Here is a 13,405-nt window from a genome sequence, read left to right as displayed (position 1 = left end):
AATTCGCAGCTTTGTGAGTCAACCAAATGCCGGCCGCTGCCTGCCTATCCATCCACCCTCACACATCGAGTTTAGCTGCATGCATGCAAATGGATGTTTTGCATAAACATCCATTAGCAGCTTGCGTGCGGGGAGGAAATAATTCAATGGTCGCCTACCATCAAATGATTTCTACAGCACTCTCACCCTAACCTAACATCTCTCTGGTGTCTTACATCTGTGAGCTCCCTGTATGGGAAGCAGGCAGGCAGCTGACATCCGCTGACGTACCTGCACCATTGACAAATCACCATGGGAATGCCCAGCATTTTCATAGGAACACCCATGAAACACTGTGTGTTCCCATGGGCGTAACAATGGCCTGCCACCCTATGCCCCCCACCTGCAGCGCTGTGTGCAAGCGGCTGGTGAATAATTAATTTCAGTGTCCACTCGCAATCAGAGGCTGCACATGTACATAAATACTTATGCGCATGCGCAGTCCCTAAAAATTGCTCCCCTGATGTAGGAGCTGGACAGTTCTTTCACATGTTAAACCTAGTGACAACACGCATCATTCTCATCCCTACTTTTTAAGGGAATTTTCAGCAACATGTTGGTAACTGTGAGTTCCTTGCCATAACATAGTCACTGGAAGTGTAGAGGCACTGACTTGAGGAATTAAAGTATAGTATTCACATCTATACCAATAACAAAAACTAGCAATATATACAGAAAGCCAAGAATTTAAGTTGAACATTAGTTAAAATTATTTGTGTTTTTTTCCCCTATTGAAATTTGAACTCTCATATCATCCTGGCTCTAAGAACCCAAAGGCACATATCATCTCTATAAGTCTTTTTTAATCCTGAATCAGTTCTTGATATCCTGATTTTTCTTTCTAAAATGGTTCTAGGGGGACTGTAGAAGTTATAACTTGTCCAGTTACAAGCCCTTTATTTTTTCAGATGACAGTTATCCTTAAGAGAATGTAGGGAATCTGCACTTGCTTGCTAAGACTGTGTCCTTTTCAAAGTACTTAGGGATGAGCTGTTTAGTCCTCTTTCTCCCTTTCTTATACCCACCAAACCATGAACACACTTGTCCAAAGATATGAATGTAGAACTTATTGAATCTATGGGTGTCCCCACAATTTGGATACTCATGAATAGATTTTAAGACCTGTCTTACATTGTCCCCCTTATTAGGTCTACCTTCAGCTAAGACTCTTTATCTCTGATATTTATGGTTGCATTGCATTCTTAGCAATATTGTGTCTGACAGAGGAACAGAGATTGTGACCTGTTTTTGGAGGTATTTTTGTTCGTTATTGGGGGTCAGAATGAGTTTCTCACCTGCATTCTTTCCCAAGACCAGTTAACAGACTGAACTGGTTAACATGATATTGGATCAATTGTTGAGGATGTATGTCTCATAAAACCAAAAGAGCTGGTCAAACTTTTTACCATGAGTTTTCATGCAATATTGTGTTATATGCTGCTTCAAGTATCTCACCTTTCTACTGCAAATATGAATTTATTCATGAGACCTTCTCATTTGATGTATCTCCGGAGAAAATAGAATTTGGAGTCCATTTTGAGACAAATCTGGAAATTGACCAGCTCTCAGAAGATTGATAGAATGTTCCTGTATGACAGTAACTAAAACTTGAAGATTCTGTCATTTAAATTTTGGGGACATGGTATGGGCTTCAACCAGAAATTTTAAGTTTAAACAACGATCTCAAAATCTCTAACACTGATGACCTGGCGTCTGTGACACCTTGATGATCTGTAAGAAAATCAATTCTGTGTGTTTTTGTCAGGACCTGTCATCTTCCCTAAGAGCCCCAAGGACATGTTACTACTGTCTCTTAAAAATTACTTTTAAGTCTTAATCTTCTTATCCGGGTCCACATATAAATCTGGTCTTATTATTATTAAGATAGTGTTTCTTTTTAACAATATATATCTGTGTTTAATTAATAAATATACCCTTTATTGACATATTCCCATGTGATTGAACTCTATACTAATAACTAAGGTTGGATACTAGTAATAATCTATTTATCTATCTTGCAGCACCATTAGCGAGGCATCTGATTGGCTCCAAATTTATTCTGTATCAAAACAATGACCCTATAAATACAGCAAATATCATGACTTATCTTCAGTGTAAAGAAGAATAAGGAGTCCTGGAAGTGATGATATGGTCCTCTAATCTCATAACCATAGAGTCTGTCTGGGATTAGATGAAAAGGCAAAAGGACTTGAGCAACCCTTATAAGAGGATCTGTAATACATTTCCAAAATGTTTGGAACAAGCTTCTTGCTGAGCTGCTTTAAAAATGGTGGAAGTGTAACTGAAAAAAATTGATGCTGTTTTGAAGGCAAAGGGTGGTCACACCAAATATTGGTTTAATTTAGATTTTTTTCTGTTCATTTATTTAGCATTTTATTACCTGATAATAAACATACTAATAACAGTTCTGTTTTTGAATGCATTCTTACTTTTCAGCATTTTTCCCACAGCTGCTTAATCTTTGGTTGTTTTTTGTGGTACAGCTTGTATGCAGCACTAATTGAAGAAAAAATGGCCACAGGATTTGACAGCGCTGAATTGCCAAACTTGATTGCACAGTTCATAAAAGAGCTACTCCATCCTGGCTACATCACTCTTGTTTTTATTGATTCTTTAGTGCTTTAAACTTATTCAGCACTTCTTGTTGTGTACATGGAACCATTCTGCTGGCCAATAATGTATATTGTGATGTCTCTTTACAACACCAGTGATTTGATTTTTCATTTCCTCCTCACTCCTCACTGCAAGAAGTTTATCCACCTTTTTATTATTTCATTAAGTCATGCTCTATACTGCTGATATGCCCTCTGGTACTGGGTCTGCCACACAGGTACTGCTGCTGGCAAGCGGTGTCTCCACTTCTTTCCCAATGACTATTGCCGCCACTGCCCCACTGGTGCTGCTGATGGCCCACTGCACCTCCTGCTGCACCTGCCCAATGGTACAGTGGCTTCCCCAATGATGCTTCTGCTGACCCAATGTACCCCCTGCAGAATCTGCCCACGGTGTCATCCTCAGTTTCAGCACCGGTGCTATGAGTGCTATGCTGTGTTTACTGCATACATTTTCCCCTTTGAGGTCATGTCTGTTCACACTGGTCCGATCCTTGGTCTCAAGCAGGGTCATGGACCAGGTCACCCATCATGGGTTGGATCTTTTTCACACATAGCCAAGACCTGGGTCGAGGCACATGAACTGGAAAAAAACTGGGTTTTCGGCATATGTACAGTAGGTAAAGGGTACCTACTGAATCCGACACATTTAGTCATGTCCACTTGTATGTTTATTAGTACAGTACTTATTTTTGACCACCAATACATTCATATGAAAAAAAAAAATCTATTTCATTTTACCTTTCTACAAGGTGAATGACTGTCATGTAAAAGCATTCTTCTTCTATTGTATCATAAAAAGAAGAACACTGCCACGAGTCAGCCAACCAAGGTTAAAAGGTTTTTCTTTTGACCTACAAGAAAACACTTGAAGTAGAGCCATTGCAGCATTCTGTTGTGGTAAATTGATGTTGTATAAATTCTGACTTGTACATCAATATCACAGGGAGAATAAGACATAGGATTTTTTCAACTGACATTTCCAGTCCCACAAGTTACATGTGATTCAACTATCATTGTCCTTGATTTTACAACAAAAGGCCATTTTTTGGGCTGTTTATTGACCAAAAAAATAAATCAGTCAAAACTTGGAATACTACAAGAAGGTAAATAATAAACTAACTAAAAACTTTGTTTTTTGCATAAGTCTTTCTCATTTGCTGATACTGTAGAGTAACAATCCAGTCAAAGCAAAATTATAGTGACTGAGATAACATTACAAAGTGTTTTTTTTTTACCATTAACACAGTATAGCGGTCTAATTCAGGGGAACTGAGGGGGTAATAATTACCCTTGTCCTTTGTCTGCTGCACATCACATCTTAGCAACAGCCTCTATCCCAAGCGCACACTACTGTATGCTGTACTGTGGTGGGTCCAGAAATGCTACTTCTACTGAGCAGAAGCAGTCTGATCTGATGGCAATGTGTGCATGTGTGGGGGTTGTTTCATTCGCTTTTATTGTCTGACCCAGGCTGAGGGCATGTTTGCACCATACATACATTTTTTTTATATTTTGGAGGTGTTGTCAGGTATCCACAATGAAGCAAAGCTCCATACAGTATTTGGGGACAGACGTTGTTTTATCTGAAATTCATTTACATAGTTACATAGTTACATAGTAGGTGAGGCTGAATAAAGACTTGCGTCCATCTAGTTCAACCTATGTTTATAGTAGCTAATCCCTTGTTGTATAGTATGTTCTGATATTTTAAAGACAGATTGTTACTTATTCGTACCCGTGGATGTTTTTAACCAATAAATGTTTATCCAACCTTATTTTAAACGTATTTATAGTGTCTGCCGACACCACTTCTTCAGGAAGAGAGTTCCAAAGTTTGACTGTTCTGACTGTAAAGAATGTTTTTCTTCTAGATGAACAAAATCTTTTTTCTTCAAATCTATACTCATGCCCTCTCATCCTAGATTCCTGTCTAGCAGAAAAAAGGGTGTTTGACAGTTCCTTATATTGGCCCCTGATATATTTGTACATGTTGAGCATGTCCCCCCTTAAACGTCTCTTCTCTAGTGTAAATAGTCCCAGCTTGCTTAATCTCTCCTCGTAGCTTAAAGTCTCCATTCCCCTAATAAACTTAGTTGCTCTTCTTTGGATTTTTTCTAATTCTATGATGTCCTTTTTATAGTGTGGGGCCCAGAATTGTACTCCGTATTCGAGGTGCGGTCTAACCAATGATTTGTACAGAGGCATAATTACTTTTGAATCCCTAGTTTCCATGCCCCTTTTAATACATGCACAATGTGCTTAATAAAAATGTGTATTGTATTTTTTGTGTCAAAATATAATTTCAGTTATAGATCAATATCATTTATCATTATAGCCTACACACATATATATATATATATATATATATATATAGACTCTTTCTGCAGTCCGGCACTCTCCCCTAGTCAATGCAATGTACGTGGGTGCCTTCCTGATGCATACACAGAATACAGTTTCAAACAGGCAGCGGCACTCCACGGTTTGATGTGAGCAAAGAAAACTTATTCCAACGTTTCGGGGCGTATTCCCCCCGTTCTCAAGGATACAGTGCAACTGTATCCTTGAGAACGGGGGGAATACGCCCCGAAACGTTGGAATAAATTTTCTTTGCTCACATCAAACCGTGGAGTGCCGCTGCCTGTTTGAAACTGTATTCTATATATATATATATATATATATATATATATATATATATATATATATATATATATATATAGCATGTATGTACAGTGGCGGCACTCTCAGCACTTATAAAAGACGACGCGGACACAGCGTGACTTGCTCAACTTTCCAATCGATTTATCGATTTTCGTCAGGAGAATAACAAATGACATGAAATGTAGCTCACCTTGTATCCCCACACCAAGAAGTGGCGCCGCCCAGCTGGGAAGGCAGTCCGATCCCGGACTCTGGAAGGCAGGCGTCATCACTGTGCGCCACCCACTGACATCCCAAATCACGTGGATGCGCCGTAACGACGCGCTGCCGCATCCCATCAACATAGTAACCCAGTGCAACATATACAAAAGTTATCTGAAAATAAAAACAAATAGTATCAAATAACAGTAGCGTACCAAGTCCATGATAACATACACTTATTCACAGAGAGAGACATGAGCATATAAAGCATAACAGCAAATTTCTTAACGATTGATTAAACATAATAATGGCAATGTTTCATTAAGGCTTTTAGGATGGATGCATTGTAACTGGTGAATCCACCCAGCTTCCTTCCTTAGGAGGACTGCTCCCTTATCCCTGCCTCGACTTAAAAGTGGTATCCAGTCGATCATACAGTACTTGAGACTTGAGAGACTGTTATTGGCTTCAAGGACATGCCGGGCCACCGGTTGGTCACTCCTGCCACACTCAATGGCATGTTTAATGGAGGACCGGTGGCCCGCCATCCTTTCCTTGAACTTTCTCTGAGTTTTGCCAATATATGTCAAACTGCAGGGGCAAATAATTTGATATATAACATATGAGCTTTTACAGGTAAGATGGTGCTTGATGGAAATCTTATTACCATTATGAGGATGATAAAAAACATCTCCCTGAATAAGGAATTTACATGTGGTGCAACCACATCTGAAACATCCTGGTTTTTTATTTGCTAAAAAAATTTTTGAGGGTGGTTTACCCCTCCCAGTGATGTCGGTTCTAACCAAAAGGTTGCGCAAATTTTTCGCTCTAGAATTCCAGAATATACAGTAGGGACCTAATTCATACGTGGTTGGAATGACTATACAATGAAAGCAGAAGTAATATCACTAATATGGTAATGCAGCAGGAGGCATGACACCTTTGGCTGCATTGCTGGTCAAACTGTGTCCTAGGACGCAGTATGGCATGGGTCTTCAACCTGTGGCCCTCCAGATGTTGTGAAACTACATGTTCCAACATGCATTGCCACATTTTTTCCTATAAGAGCATGCCAAAACTGTCAGGGCATGCTGGGACATGTAGTTCTACAACATCTGGAGGGCCACAGGTTGAAGACGTGTGCAGTATGGGATCATCTCTGACACGCTTGGCCTGATGCATGACCCATGGGGTCGCACAAGCTGACTGCTGCAGGAACTACCAAGAAATTTGAGAAATGAAAGCCGTCACTGCACCCTCTAGATAAGTAATTTTCATCCTTTTTACCTTGCTGCACACTAAAAAAGATTCTAAAATTGCCAGGGCACATCATGAGATCCCCACAGGACAAAACATATTGGCCCCCCACAGAAAAAACACCAAACCTATTGTCCCCTATATAAAAAAAATCACACTGGTCACCACAGGTAAGAAAAATAAAATACTTTGGCCCTTTATATGAAAAGAAGTAGATAACAGTTGAACTGGTGATGGCTGTAAACTGGTTTTGGCATCTCTATATCTGTGGGCACACAGAACAGCTCAAGGCACACTTGTGTGCCACGGCACATTGGTTGAAAAACAATGCTCTAAAATATCCCAATAGCAGCAGACTGTCATCTTGCATCCTGTTTTGCAAGACTTGTTAAGGTAGAACAGGACCTGTCCATGTGCATAATACAAAATATCACTGAAATATTGAACCTGATTGTTGGCTATGGGCAACCTCACCTCTTTTCGTTTTTAGAAGCTATAGCAAATTTAGCCCTATAGTTCAGTTTTTTTATCTATTTGTGCTGTTTTACTTTTTTTTAAACTCTTTTACATTGGTTATCATATATTATCTGTCTGTTTTGCCGCCTGAGTCTTAAGGCCCCCATACATTAGTCTGACTTGTCCTAAGGACAAGTCGGACCTGATGGTCCCAGCAGCTCCCCAGGAGAGTTCACATGTGACAGGCATATCATGTGCCAAGTTTTGCATGTGATAAATCAATGGCTGCCTATTTATTCCTATGGGCTTTTTTATTTAAGTGCTCCACTGCTCCCTCTGCTGGCACTGGCCGTCCCTGTCCTACTCAATAGATCCCTGCACCGCCCCCCCCCTCCCTCTGCCCAGCTCTCTGGTAGCCTGCATTTCTCGCCTGCTGCCTTCCACCTCCCAGCCGGCTCTCTGGTAGCAGGCATCCCCTGCCTGCTGCCATTGCCAGTCCAGCTCCGGGGCTGCACATAAGATTTAGCAAATCTTATGTGCAGCCCATCAGACCTCCCAACTCCAAACCGATGCGTACAAGACCGCACAAGGGTTTGGAGGGGATGTCTACATGTGGGATTTGGGCTGATTTCATACTGTAGGTGCAAGGAGTGCAGCTGCTATGGTTGCCCACAGCTGAAAGGGACTCACCATCCCTGTCAAACTAACATGAGCTATTATCATTTTTGCACCACTAGATGGTACATGTGCACTGCAGGTGGAGCAGATGTAACATGTATAAAGAGAGTTAGATTTGCGTGAGTTATTTTGTTTCTGTACAGGGTAAATACTGGCTGCATTATTTTGACACTGCAATTTAGATTTCAGTTTCAGCACACCCCACCCAAATTGAACTCTCTTTACACAGGTTACATCTGCTCCACCTGCAGTGCACATGGTTTTGCCCATTTTCCAAACAAATGTGTACTGAGCTCAGATCTGAATAAGGCCCATAGTGTACTGTTGTAACAGCTTCACATTGGCACAAAATCATGCTGCTTATGGAGATCATCACTTTTCACTTTACTTGAAAAAGCATCCTGTTGGATGTGAAACGCGTTGGTTTGGAAGAGGAGCAGGACAGCCATCAAGGGGTGCCCCACTGTTCACCCCCAGCTACACGCCGCAAGTCCAGTACGAAGCCGGAGAAAGTGACGTCACCGCAAGCCACCCGCCGCACACGGAAAACACAGATCGGCGACACGCCGCTGCCTTCCCCTGTGATCAGGTTAGATGCTCTGTGTGGACCCATTGTATAATATCAGTTACAAACTACCTATTAGGTTAACGGGGTCCGATCTCAATGCAATAGACTCCGTGATCCATTATTTTAACACTACACCCGCGGAGGGTGGTTGACATCCATGTGTGCACATGTCTAAGATATCATGGTTATAGAACAGATGACTGTTGACACGATCCCACGTGTCGATAATATTACAGAAAATTTGATAATCCCAGGTGTTCATTAAGTCCCCGTGATGCCAATGTGTCCAGTCTGAAGATCCAACGGCTCTCAGCCTGGCACAATATTAACCCCAGTACCATTACCAAAGAAGCCTTGTTCCAACCTATTTCCATCTACCTGGACAGCTTCCTTTAGCCCTGTGTCCAAGGAAAAGCATCCTATTTAAAGGACACAAATTCCTTACTGCTTAAATTACGGGAAGTGGGAACTCTGCCAGTGGGGTGCCTTCTATGTACCATCGACGTTGCGAGCCTCTACACATGCATTCCGCATGAGGGGGGGGGGCTCGCGGCGGTCAGGTTATTGATTACGGACAACCCGATGTATAAAGGTCCTAACATCGAGGTATTCCTGAATTTATTGGGACTCACTCTCAGACGTAATTTTTTCATGTCTAATAACCGCTTTTTCTTACAGAGATGTGGGTGTGCGATGGGGTCCTCAGTGGCCCCATCGCTCGCCAATAGTTATATGTTCATGGTAGAACAGCAACTATTTTTGACGACCCCCGGATCAGCAGGCATCTGGTGCTGTACACACGGTACATAGATGACCTGCTGATCCTGTGGTCTGGTCCACAGGTCATGCTTGAGGAATTGATCCAGAATCACAACAGGTCTACATCCCCGGTAAAATTGACATATCAGATTGACAGGGATAAGATACAATTCCTGGACGTCATGATCACCATTTCTAATGGAAATTTGACAACTTCTCTTTTTTGTAAGCCCACAGATCGCAACAACTTGCTGTTGGCTTCCAGCCACCATCCAGCCCCTTTAAAAGCTGGATTGCCTTTTTCACAAATGCTACGGGTATGTCGCATGGGGCCTTATTTTGGTTCATTCTTTCTGACAAAATCCTTCTTAGATGGGCAAAACCATGTGCACTGCAGGTGGGGCAGGTGTTACTTGTGCAGAGAGAATTAGATTTGGGTGGGGTTTTACTTCAAAGTGAGATCTATATTGCAGTGTAAAAATAAAGCAGTCAGTATTTTCCCTGCACAGAAACAAAATTACTCACCCAAATCTAATTCTCTCTGCACATGTTACATCTGCCCCCCCTGCAGTGCACATGGTTTTGTCCATCTAAGAAGGATTTTGTCAGAAAGAATGAACCAAAATAAGGCCCATAGGGCCTTATTCTGATCGGTGCATAACTTTCCGTATACTTTCGGATGCCGTTTTTTAGCCGTCTGCGCAAGCGCGAGGAACACTATGCGCATGTGCCACGCATGGTCGCCGTACTTGTTCTCACTAATACCGCACATAAATGTGCACCGCAATCACTCGTGAAATATGGGCGTATTATGGGCGTCATTCGGAATGACACAGGGGCGTAGTTTCAAAGTGGGCTAAACTGGGCGGAAACATGGGCGGACACGGGGGAGTGCACTTATTTTGGTAGGCGTGCATTCGGACAGCACACCGAATGCACGCGAACAAAAAGGGAAGAAATGTGCGGTGTCCATAAGCAAGTATTGCTTTGCGGACACCACTCGGTCATGCGCTAGCCATTCGGAACACCTAATCACTGAAACCATTGTCAGGTGAACACAATACAATCCACTCCTTTACTCATTCCTTGTTAATTACACGCTTGTCACTGCTTCAATTGGAAGCATTGCAGCTTAAATGGAACATTACTAAACACACACATATATGCGGCACTTTTCTCACACTTTTACACTGCAAATAATGAACACAACTTAATAGTAATATATATGGTCGCCGAGTATTAGATCGACGGTGTTTTTGACGAAGCTGTTAGTCAGACTGTACGGTTTTCTCGAAAGTGTATAGATAGACAGTAGCATATGGTCCATCATAGTTAGATCGAAATATGCAAGGTCTTACGGCAGAAAGGTAGACCGCTATTATGTCGACCTGTATTTAGGTCGACCGCATTTTTATTGACAAGTACGAGGTCGTTAATTGCTAGGTCGTCCGCTATTAGGTTGACCGTTAAATATGTCGACCGTTTCCATGTCGAAAATTACAAGGTCGATCAACAATAGGTGGGCCGCTATAAGGTCAACAAGTGCAAAGTCAACTGTTTATAATTTGAGCACATTTAGGACGCCTTACACAAGGTTCACCGTTAATAGGTTGACACATAAACCACGTTGTACAGCAGTATTCTGACGTGGCACCACAAGTGCCACAATGACCTGGCACTGCTTAGCGCTGCCCACCCCCATTACACCATCACCCATGAAGCTCTCCACCCCTGGGAACCTTCCATCTCACTAGCTGCACCCATTAAATACAGCACACCTATTGCCAGCTAAATGCAGACTCCCCAAGTCTCCCCATAGAGTCACACAGCCTCCCGTCTACATTTAGAAGCTCAACTCCACTCTAGCGCATTGCCGGGCCCTATCATGACTGCGGCGCCCAGTAGGCAGCTGCCCAGGGTGCCGGGATCTCGGGGGGCGCTAAAGTCTGCCTATCAAATATTCCAGGATTTCTTTGGAGGATCCCTGTTGTACTTAATGCAGCAGGCTGCTCTGGAACCTCTGAGACCTCCCCCACACTTTCCCTAGAGGCATACTTCCCTACTTTGGTGCCTAAGAAGACTTATACCGGCCCTTGTGGCACCACAAGTACCACAATGACCTGGCACTGCTCAGTGCTGCAAACACCCATTACACTGTCACCCATGAAGCTCTCCACCCCTGGGATCCCTCCATCTCCCTAGCTGCACCCATTAAATACGGCACACCTATTGCCGCCTAAATGCAGACTCCCCAAGTCTCCCCATAGAGTCACACAGCCTCCCGTCTACATGTAGAAGCTTATTCCACGCTAGTTGATAGCGCTTTGCCGGGCTCTGTCATTACTGTGGCACTACAAGTGCCAGAATGACCTGGCACTGTGCAGCACTGCAAACACCCATTACACTGTCACCCATGAAGGGCTCCACCACTGGGATCCCTCCATCTCCCTAGCTGCACCCAATAAACACGTCACCCCTAAGCACCCCTATACCTGACTAAATCCAGACTCCCCCAACTGACACAGCCTCCCGTCTACATGTAGAAGCTTATTCCAAGCTAGTTGATAGCGCTTTGCCGGGCTCTGTCATTACTGTGGCACTACAAGTGCCAGAATGACCTGGCACTGTGCAGCACTGCAAACACCCATTACACTGTCACCCATGAAGGGCTCCACCACTGGGATCCCTCCATCTCCCTAGCTGCACCCAATAAAGACGTCACCCCTAAGCACCCCTATACCTGACTAAATCCAGACTCCCCCAACTCACACAGCCTCCCGTCTACATGTAGAAGCTTATTCCACGCTAGTTGATAGCGCTTTGCCGGGCTCTGTCATTACTGTGGCACTACAAGTGCCAGAATGACCTGGCACTGTGCAGCACTGCAAACACCCATTACACTGTCACCCATGAAGGGCTCCACCACTGGGATCCCTCCATCTCCCTAGCTGCACCCAATAAACACGTCACCCCTAAGCACCCCTATACCTGACTAAATCCAGACTCCCCCAACTCACACAGCCATCCGTCTACATGTAGAAGCTTATTCCACGCTAGTTGATAGCGCTTTGCCGGGCTCTGTCATTACTGTGGCACTACAAGTGCCAGAATGACCTGGCACTGTGCAGCACTGCAAACACCCATTACACTGTCACCCATGAAGGGCTCCACCACTGGGATCCCTCCAACTTATGTTACATTCGACCTATAAGGTTTCGATGTAATGCAAGTGTCGACCTTTACAGTGTCTGTGAAGTGGTGTCGACCTAAGTTCGTTTGTTCTTCCCGTGATCGACCAAATGAAAGGATACCACATTAACATATACATTTCATGTCTGAACTCAGTTTTATTTGGTCATTGGTGTAAAAATCTGCATTTACCTACTAAATCAGACTTACTAAGTTTCCTGGGTTTTTAGCAATAAAATTTACTCACCTAGGGGCGTGGCCTATGCGCCGCACGGTTGACGCTGCCGTACGGAACGCAGGGTGTCGCTGATGTACGCCAATTACAGAAATAGGATATAAAGGTGTGTTAGACCAATGCAATGTGGTTGCACACATGTCTGCATCTCAATCTGAGGAGGAGCAGGAGTTGCAGGACCTATTTGCCAGAATGGATTCCAGCACCACCTATGTCCCCATCAACCCAGACCAGCCATTGGGGGAAGAGCAGCCAGATGGGCCTTCTACATCATCCCAATCGGTAGCTGGCCCATCTTCAGCCTCAGGAGAATCATTGGGAACACAGCAGGTGGCTTCCCAACAGAGTAGCCTGGCCAGCACTTCCAGTACAGCGACAGGTGGCCGTGGCAGTGGCGGTGCCAGTGGTCGTGGCCGTGGCCAAAATAGGGCAACAGAGGAACCAACCACCAGAAACATGGCATACGAAGCGCAGGAGCTTGCCATCCTGGTGCCCCGCGCACGGGATTGGATTGAGTGTCCACAGGACCGGCTGACACACACAAGGAGATGGAAGATCTGGGAGGACATAACGGCGGAGATTAATGCGGTGGCTCCACAAGTTCGTGAGACAGAGCACGTTAAGAAGAGGCAAGTTCATGTGTGTTACATTTGAGCAGTACAAGACCAGTAATGTTCACATTAGATATTTGATGAAGTTGGTCAATGGCCGGTCACGTTGCTTGGA

The sequence above is a fragment of the Crinia signifera genome, chromosome 9 (genome assembly GCF_055691185.1).
Source record: "Crinia signifera chromosome 9, ASM5569118v1, whole genome shotgun sequence".
Taxonomy (NCBI): Eukaryota; Metazoa; Chordata; class Amphibia; order Anura; family Myobatrachidae; genus Crinia; species Crinia signifera.
Note: the sequence above shows the minus strand (reverse complement) of the source record.